This window comes from Sciurus carolinensis, unplaced genomic scaffold (genome assembly GCF_902686445.1).
Source record: "Sciurus carolinensis unplaced genomic scaffold, mSciCar1.2, whole genome shotgun sequence".
NCBI lineage: Eukaryota > Metazoa > Chordata > Mammalia > Rodentia > Sciuridae > Sciurus > Sciurus carolinensis.
The window spans coordinates 167224-177671 of record NW_025920248.1 but is presented as its reverse complement, the minus strand read 5'-3'; the positions used below and the strand labels follow the sequence as shown (position 1 = coordinate 177671).

The 10448-nt window shown below is 38.6% G+C and overlaps 1 pseudogene; it reads right to left on the bottom strand.

Moving 5' to 3' along the window:
* Positions 1-788: 788 nt before the first annotated feature.
* Positions 789-2471, bottom strand: LOC124975309 (suppressor of cytokine signaling 7-like; annotated as a pseudogene).
* Positions 2472-10448: the final 7977 nt, after the last annotated feature.

The following is a 10448-nucleotide window of genomic DNA, read 5'->3' as shown; positions in this document are numbered from 1 at the left end:
GCAATAGGAATGACATTCCCATGACTGGATTTAAATGTACAGATACCTCAGGGGAAGGTACTGAAAGGAGGAGGAGTTTGAAAGGAGAACAGGCTTAGTTAATTTCAGGTCATAGAGCTTAAGGAATTAAGTAAAACAAAATAAATACAGCTTCCAATAGAGGTGATTCTGAAATTAGGTCCCTAAATCCTAAAAAGGAAAAGGATGTGGGGAGTCACTACTTCCTCCAACAAAGACCATTTGCCAGTTTTTATCCAACAGTTTTCTCTTCGAGACTACCTGCCCTCTTTCTCTCCTGCTCCTACTGAAGTTGGCAATGAGAAGCAGATTCTCCTTCTTTCAAACTTCTAAACCTGTTTGCAATTCTCTGGCTTCTCCTCCATACTGCAAGGTCCATGGTGAAGATCCTAACTCTATCTCTGGCACCAACTGAATGTGAATGGTGCTCCTATCCTCCCTGCCCCTTCTTTGTACCTGCTCACCCTACTCACCACTTCCAAACACCAGCTGCCTTCAAGGTGATTTTTCCATACTGAGAAATGCTAATATTGAAAACAAAACTTCTGAAAAGAATCAGTGTTGAGACTTCTTCCAGTTTTCCAAGAAGTTCATCTAGTTCTGGGATACCATGGGTGTATATGAATGGTGGAGCCCCCAACTCAGACTCTGATTGTGTGCTTCTTCCAAGCCCCAGGGATTCAGGAGAAACCACAGTCTTTGAGCACAGAATCCCAAACCTTCCTATTCCTTTTTTCTTGTTCTTTTTTCATGGTAGCTTCTTTGATTCTTCAAACTGGAGCTTGACAACCAAATGCCCTTGGTGGTGGCCAGCGAAGGGGGTCCTTTGCTACATGGAGGGTTCCACTTCTTGCTTCTGTTTGGAAATGAACTGCACTTTCTTTAGAGACAGGTATACCTCTTCCTGAAGATCATAGTAGTAGAAGTTTGGGATATAAGAGATCAGAAGTTTAGGCAATGGGAGATCAGGATATAATCTATCCAGACAAGCTGTCGGATCCAGAATCTGCAAAGATGCTGGAGGATTTGACATTGCTGAATCAGGACACTGGAGAGAGCAGCTGGACTGGAGTTGGTGGCAGTCCTGGAACCCTGGATCTCAAAAAATAAACTTTCCATTCTTGGAATGCATGATGGCTCTCTTAATGAATTCTACTACAAATTGACAGTGGTACTCAAATTTGGGATGACACCACAGACTGAAGGTTCCTCTGTAGTGCTCCATTCTAGTGTGGTGGGTGATACCCTATGATCAGAAACTTAGGCTTAGGATATAATGAGGATCAGAACTGTCCTGTACCAGGAAAAAAACATATGAGTTCCCTTTCAGATTTATCTCTGCATCTTCCCAATTCATTGGTCCCCAATACCAACCACACTTCTCCAACTCTCGTAGGCTGGCTGCAAAGCTGCTGGAGTCAGGCTGGTAGAGAGGACACTGGAGGTGCTGGGGGGCTGGCTGTGTAGGGCTTCAGCTGCTTGGATGTGGGCAACCCGGGGAAATGCATCTAGGAGGCTGAGGTTTCTTCTTGGAGGAGGGGGAGTTGGAGGGTGTGGAGAAGTAAGGCCCTCTGAGAAATGTCCACTTCCACAAGCGACACTGTTTCACCTGTGAACAGGGGGCTGATGAGATTGGAGAAAGGCATTTTGATTTCTTGTCACCCCGGGTTTCCTCCCCGGGTCCAGCTCCCGGCCCGCTGAGTCTCCCATGTCCATCAGACTCTCAACTGAAGCAGCGACTTTCCAGAAGGCTTCTTGCCGGTTCCATCCCCACTGCTGGAGCCACCTTTGCAGCTATTCTTGCGAAAGATGCGACTGAGGCGGATTTTGAAGGAGCCTTTCCAAGAAGAGACTGCGAGTGGCTGGAGGGGCCCAGGAGGTGGCAGCGGTGGGGGAGGTTGTTGCTGCTGCTGCCGCTACTGCTCCCCTCGACTCAGGTGCCCTGGAAGGACCAAGTCCTGCAGCATGAAGGGCACTGGGATATTTAGGAACCTGAGGACTGCAGCAGAAGTCGGCTGTCCCCTCCTCCTCCACAACCCAGACTGCTGAGCTCCTCTTTTGAGCAGCTGTTAGTCTTCAGGCTCTCGCCTCCTATTTCAAGCCCTCCAAGACCAACAGTGTCGCTCGTTTCTGTGGGGTCCTCCCTGGCCTGCGGAGTGACAGCAGGAGCCTGCGACTAAGCAGGGGGCATCTGAGGCGGGCATGGGCATGGGCAGCAACCACCACCAACTGTCTTGACCCCTGGCCCCGCCAGCTGCCGAAGCCCCAGAGCTGCCAACTGAGCCTCTAGTCCAGTCAGCGCGCCCCAGGTCCACTCAAGCGCCAAGCCCGGTGGCAGGGATTTGGGGTCCATGGCACAGCGGTGCTGGGGACAGCAGTTCTGAGGGTCCTGGATCCGAAGTCCCCTCCACATCTTCCTCCTCAGGCAGCCGACCCACGTTGCGGAACACCATAGCGGAGGAGGCAGCTCTGGACACAGTAGGAAGTGACCGCTGCCGCTGCCTCGCCATCCTGGAGCTCAGCCCCCTGCACTGAGGAGAGGGAGGGGAGGGCGGAGGCTGGGAACCTGGCTCGGTTGGGGACTGGGTCGGGCCCCACCGGAGCCCCGCCCTCCCGCAGCCCCCAAGCGTCAGTGCTAATGGGCGCTGCAGCCTCTGACTCATATAAGGGGGTGGGGGGCGCACGGAGCCCAGTGCAGCCCAGGCCTCCAGCCACCACAGCCCAGGTTGCTGCTATTTTAAGGCAAGATTTCCTTCTAAATGTGGGATCTAGTCCAACCAGCAGAACACTTCCATTTAACATAATGCACAAGGTCATTTCAGTTTATGGATTTTATATGCCAGTATTTTGTTCATCAATGAAAATAAAATGACAATTACTATGAAATGTTATTTAACTTTTCTGCTCTCTCTTCTTGTTAGGAGACAGGCTAAACTTTGAATAGGAACAAACTCTTAAAGCAACATTATCTACTGAAAATGACACCTAAGGCACAAAGGTAATTTAAATATTTCTAGTATTCACATTGATAACATAAAAAGAAAGCTGAAATTGATATTAATAACATAACACAGCCTTCAGAATATTAGCTTTATGTGACTTACAAAATACTACAATTGAAGTACATGTGGTTTTGGAACTACGTGATCAAGTTTGACTTTCTCCATCATACCTCATTTCATAGTAGCCACATTCCAGGTTTGAGGGCTATGGGTCCCTTGATGTTAGGGACTTAAAGGATCTGATATATCTCTTCATATGCTAGTATTGAGGGATACAATTCCCCAATAATATTTCTCCTCAGGCACAAATTTAGAAGAAACAAGACCCTGAGTGAGAGGAGGGAGCTCAAACCAGGTAGAGTCCAAAAGTAGATCATTCTTTCTCACTTCATAATGGACACAGGTTTTCCACATTGCAGATATTATACAGTAGAAAAAACTACTTGGGTTTCTTAGGGGTTGGGGATACAGCCTGCATTCTTCATTGGCCTGATTCTATTGTTTACATACATGAAATTTAAACTTATTTGGCAATTTGGGGTAGACATATTGGTCAAGCTGTAACTTCTGTTTCCTTCTGTGGACCTAATCCCACAATTAATAAGCAGGTAGGCAGGGGCTCAGGATGAACTGTGTCTGATTCCAAAGTCAAATAGGCTCCTCTAAATCACAAGACTCTTGAAATATTTTTTATTCTCATCAGACATGGAAAGTGACAATTATTCAAAACAGCAGGATTTGTGATATATGTACATGAAGTCTAGTCCTGTGTATTACATAGCTTAATAGGGAAAAAAAAGAAAAGAAAAAAAGGAGAAATAATATCCATGAAGTTAACAAATTCTTTCTGTTGTAGTTCAAAAGTTTCACAGCTTCTCTTCTTAACAGTTTTTTTCAGGGTCATGAGAAGCATAAAGTTTCACTCTCTGCAATGCTGGAGTGAGAAACATAATCCCATTGGCATAATTCCTGGAAATTACGTCTCACATTAGGTAGGCTGTAGGATCTTCATTGAATGCCAATTTTTTTGAAGGTTTTAAATTTTAAATCAGCACAACTTCAGGGACCAGTAATTGCTTGTTCATGGTAGAAAACTGTACTGTAGGGGATCTCATGTGTGTTCCACTCATGTGGTGAAAGAGCTAAATTTTAGTCCCCTACATCATCTTTAGCCTTCTCATTTTATGGTCTATGGTTTAAAATCCAAGCTCAATGTCTCCTACAACTGCTCTTCTGTATTCCCTGCCAAACACATCTTTCCAAGCTGGGACTGCAAGCTCCAAATATGAGTTTTCTAGAAATATGTTTCCTCAGCTACTGTCCTACAAGCTGCAGGTGAAAAATGGAACCTTCCTTTGTCCTCTGCATGCCATCTCAAGAGGTGGTGGATTTTTTTCTACACATGTTTAGTGTGCAGCATGCATTTCAGTTTAGTAAGGTAATGTTCTTAAATATTCCATATTCCAGACATGCCTCAGGTCTCCTAAAATGTGGAATATTTAGTGAACTTATCACTCCACTTTTCTAATGGAAGAACACCCTTGCTTGTGTTTTCTGCCTGCATGGCCATGGAAGTGACTGTGCTGCTGGGATTTTATTCCTTATTTTATTGTATCCAACATCTGAGTTCCTGTTCTGCTCAGAAAATCCAGTTTTAATTCAAGTAAAGTCTGTCCTTTTGTTGTTGTTCACCCATTTTGCTGAGAACTGCCTATCTGACTTCCTTTTTTTTTTTCCTCAACAGAGCAGGCAGAAAATCTATCTCCTCTGCTTCTGTCATCTTGAAATTTTTTTTGAGTTTTAGAAGCACATTTTCCCTAACTCTGTATTTTGAGATAAAAAGCAAAGATCTCTACAGACCAATGGTAAAACAATGGGAAAATTGTATTACTTTCATGGATCACATAAAAAGTAGGGGTTTCTATCCTCATATCGGATGAAGAACACAACAAGTCAAAGTTAATCAAAAGGTACAAAGAATACCTTTATGTGCTTTTTAAGGGAAATTTATATCAACAATACTAACAGTCATAAGTATTTATGTCCCAAACATTGGAACATCTACATATATCAAGAAAACCACTCTTAAATTCAATAATTAAATGGATCACAACACAATATCATTGGGTAAGTTTAATATACCTCTCTCATCACTGTATAGATCCTTCAAGCAAAAAATAAAGGAAAATTAATAATTTTGACTAACAAACATATATGGAATATTTCATGCATCAAAGATTGAATATACTTTCTTTCTTCTTAGCAAAACATGGATTCTTCTCTTTAATTTACCACACAGCATACAAAGTAATTCTTAGCAAATACAAATTAGAGATTTTTTGCATTCTATTTGATTATAAGGATATTAAATAGTAAATCAAAAATAAAATTGAAAGTAGAAGCTAATGCATCACCTGGAGAATAAATAATATTCTATTGATTGATTGATGTATAGAAGAAAATATCAGGGATAAAATTTTAAAAATTACTTAGGAATAAATGAGAATAACACCACATAAAATTTTTCATGGACACCATGTAGACAGTACTAAGAGGAAAGTTCAATACATTGAGCTTTTTTATTAAAGAAGTAGAAAGTCATGAAACAAATATGATAATGTATATCTCAAAGCCATTGAGAAAGAAGAAAATAACAACAAAACAGGAGATTGAAAATAATTAAAATTATAGCTAAATTCAATGAAAATAAAATATAAATTTGGAAATAACGACTTAACACAAAGTTGATTCTTTTAAAAAATAAGTAAAAGTGGTAGAGCTATAATAATGCTAATGAAGAAATATAAAAAAAACTCCATTTACTAATATTTTGGTGAAAAAGGAAATATCAACATGAGCACTACTGAAACAGATTATAATCAAATACAATTTTGATACTCTATACTGCAAAGAAATAGATAATTCTCAAAAAAATTCTATAGACCTATGAGTTAATCATACTGAATCAGAAGGATATATAAAATTTAAAAATATTAATTTGGAAATAAACCTGAAGGTACCTTCAAAACCGATCACAAAAGAAAAGCTCAACCCCAGACAGATTCTCATCTAAATTCTTTCAGATGTTCAAAACATGTAATACCAATTCTCAATTGTTTCATGAGAGAAGAGAAGGTTACCTTCCCAAATTCATTCCTTGAATCTAGTATACATTGTGATACCAAGATCAAACAGACACAATGAAGGAAAGAAAATTTCAGGTCAAAATCTCTTTTGAAGATAGATACAAAACTTATTAATAAAATGCTGGCAATTCACATATAAAACTATATTTGAAAGAGTGCACCCTAATTAAATGCAGTTCATTCCAGGTTTGCAAGGCTGTTTCAATATATGAAATTACTAACTGTAATTCATCACATCAAATGACTTAAAGACAAGAATCACATGCCTATCTCAATAGATGAAGTAGAAGAATTTGGCAAAATTTTGCATCCACTTATTCTCAAAATATTTCAAAATAAAAATGTAGGCACAGCAGAAATGTATTCACATTGTAAAAACTCTATTTGAAGAAGCCTAGACCAACCTAATTCTAAGTGGAGAAAAATTGAAATCATTTTTGTTAAACACACGAAAAGACAGACATGCTCTCTTTCAACACTTCCATTCAAAATATTCCTAGAAAACCAGGACAGTGCAATTAGGCAAAATAAACAAAATTTAAAATATGAACAGTTAAAAAAAGAACTCAATCTCTTCCTATTGCCAGCAAAACAGTCAATACATAGAAAATTTTCTCCAGAAAATTTTAGGACTCATAAACATATTCTTCAATTTAGCAAAATAAAAATTAATAAACTCAAATCATTGAAATTTTAAACACCAATACTTAATCATTCAAAAGAGGAATTATATAAACTGTCCCATTTCCAATAGCCTCAAAAAATAAAATAAAACAATTGGGAATCAATCTAACAAGGAGTAAAAGATGACAGTGAAAATTACAAAGCACTAAAGAAGAAAGTTGAAAAAGACATGAGAACATGGAAATAACACCAATGTTTTTGAACAAGGAGAATTAATATTGTCATAATATGCATACTACCAAAAGCAATATATAGATTTAATGCAATACTCATAGTCCAATGATGTTCTTAATATAGAAATAGAAAAAATTGTCATTTCTTTTATTAGAAAAATAAGAGGTTCAGAATACTCAAAGCCATCATCATCAAGAAAAATGAAGCCAGAGATAATCTTTTCAATTTACTGCAGATCTACAGTAACAAAAATTACATGGTGTTGGCACAAAAACACATAAGACCACCAATGGAACAAGACAGAGAAAGTCTTACATAATTGCAATTATCTCAGAGTGGACAAAGTTGTCATAAAAAATATATTGTATAAAAATAACTCTTTCAAAAAATGGTTCTGGGAAATTTCATACATAATAGAAAAGATTTAACATGTATCTTTCACCTTGCACAAAAATGAACTGAAAATGGATCACAGACTTAGTCATTAAATCAGAGAATTACAACTACTAGAAACAAAATGTAGACCAAACTCTCCATCATGTTGGCTTAGAAACTGACTTCAACAACTAAACTCCTGAAGCAGAAGATGTAAAATAAATAATCAATAAATAAGATGATATTTAAATTAAAAACCTCTTTATGGCAAAGAAAACAATCAAGAGCATTTAGAGAGAGTGTACAGATTTGGAGAATATATTTGAGTGCTGATCCTCAGATAAAGCATTAATACTCAGGATTTACAAAAATCAAATAACACCAAAAATAATAATAAATAACTCAATCAATAAGTGGACAAAAGAAAGCAAAAGACACTTCACAGAAGAAATGCAAATGATTTTCAAATAAATAAAGAAGATCAACATCTCTATAATTTTATAAATTCAGTTTAAAAGACTTCTGAGATTTTTCTCACTCCAGTTAGCATGGCATGTATCAAGGATAAAAGAAACAAATGTTTGTGTGCATATAGGGAAAAAGATAAACTCATACATTGTGGGTGGGACTCGAAATTGGTGCAACTACTATGGATAACAGTATGAACATACTTCAGAGAACCTAAATTCAAATCACAATTTGATGCAGATATTTACTCCTCAGTATATACCAAAAAGAAGTGAAATTAGCATACTTCAGTGTTGTTTCCCCATTGATATTTATAGCAGCTCAATTCAGAACAATCAACTTACGGAACCAAAGTGGGTGCCTTCAATGGATCAATGGATAATAAAAAATGTGGTATATATGCATTATGGATTGCAACTTGGTCAAAAAGAAGAACAAACTTATGTCATTTTCTTGCAAATCAATAAAACTGGATACTATAATGTTGAGCAAAATAAGCCAAGCTAAAACAGGCAGATTCCAAATATTCTCTGATATGTTTATGTGGACACACAAAAGAAGGGGATAATAGAATGGATTAGACAAAAGTAAATGAGGAAAGTGAGGAGAATGGGAATAGGAAAGACAATAGAATGAATCATACATAATTTTCCTGTGTTCATATATGAATATATTACCAGTTAAACACCACATATAATAAATAAGAATGAGATCCTTATTAGAATAAGACATACTTCAGATTTGCATAATATATCAAAATTAACTCCACAGTCATGTTTATCAAATAATTACAAATAAAACAATTTTGAAATTAAAAAATTTTAAAATCAAAAGTAGAATCATTACAAATTATTGATAGAAAAAAATGCAGTATGTAGCACGATCAATAGATTACATCACTTAAAATATATATATATATATATATATATAATTTGGAAATGAATTGTTTAATTTACTTATTTATTTATATATTATCGTGATGGGTTTTCCAACAGATTCACAACTCTGGACCAGATTAGACTAATTTGAATAAAGTTTTTTTAGGAATAAAAGACATACTCTACAATCATATATCTAAATTTGACCATAAGTTAAAGATGTGAAGATACCATGAAAGATTATTAAAGAAACCAAATTGAAGAACCATTAGGGTTGATGAATACTCCAAAATACAAACTACCAGGACTAAACAAAAATTTCGAAGAAAGAACTTGAAAAAGTGTCCAATTTTTATGAGTAATATGTAAATTCAAAAGATGTTGGAGCTGGCGGGTGAGTTAGGTCATCTGCATTATGGAGGTAGCAGGAAGGTACCTAACCCACCTGCCTTGTGGAGCTAGTCAGCAGGCAGACAACCCACCCAACCACCAGGCCAAAGGCAGACACCATCACAGAGTGATCCCACCCAACCAACACGCCAAGGTCTGTCACCATCATGGAGCAAGTCGGCAGACTAGCCAGTCTGCCTGTATCATGGAGCTAGCCAAAGACTTCTTTATAGTCTGGTGCAGGCATTATGAATTATTCCTTAGGGTGTGGCCATCATCACTGGAAGGGCAAATCCCTTCCTGAGACAACCACAGGACACTAGAGGACCTTTGACAAGACTCAGTAGTCAAGAAGAGGATGTATTGAGAGACTTGGGACCAACTCAGGGCCACCAGGTGAATCTCTCCCACTGTCGGGTTCCCCGGATGGGGCAGTAGTCCCAAAACACAGGGAACTTCATTGAGTAGAGTGGCAGTGAGGGTCTGAGGCCCAGGTGGTAGCTCCAGTCCCCAGGGAACATAGCAGAGGAGGGCCGCTCAGCGAAGGAATCCCTCTCATGCCATGCTCCCCAGCTCTGGTGGTAGATCAGGACACCTGGGAACATCACATAGGAGGGCTTACCAGTCCATGTGGTAGTTCTGGACAGAAGGGAACTTCTCAGAGTAGAGTTGCCAGCAAAATTTCCCACTGGGTATCTTCCCCACTAGGTGAGACTTTCCCACCAGGGCAGTAGAATCACAGACACAGACCCAGATCAGACATGCTCCAGTCTGCACTCTAGTCCCCCTTTGACTGACCATCAGTCAACAAGTGAAGGCACCTCTGCCCACTGACAGGGAATATATCCCACCTGAAGGTCAACACCCCTAGAGGGGCAGCTTCCTAGTGGTGCATGGCATTATCAAGTTCCTCCAAGATTTCAGGCTACTGAAGGCTAAGAGGTGAGTTATTGGAAATCTACAGAGAAAATATTAGTCAATAGAGGAAATCTGCAAAATCCCAGAGATTCACTACTAGAGGGGTAAATACCTGAGAAATATGAGAAAACAAGGGAAAAAAATGTCCCAAACAAACCTAGATGGTATAGCAATAAAATCCAATGACAGCATGACAGAAGAAATGTCAAAAAGGGAGTTCAGAATGTACATAATTAAAATGATCAGGGAAGAAAATGAGGAGATGAAAGAGCAAATACAGGCATTGAATTATGAGATGAAAGAGCAAATGCAGGCATTGAGTTATCACAACAATTGACAGGTAAAAGAGCAAATACAGGAAGCAAAAGATTATTTCAATAAAGAGTTAGAGATAT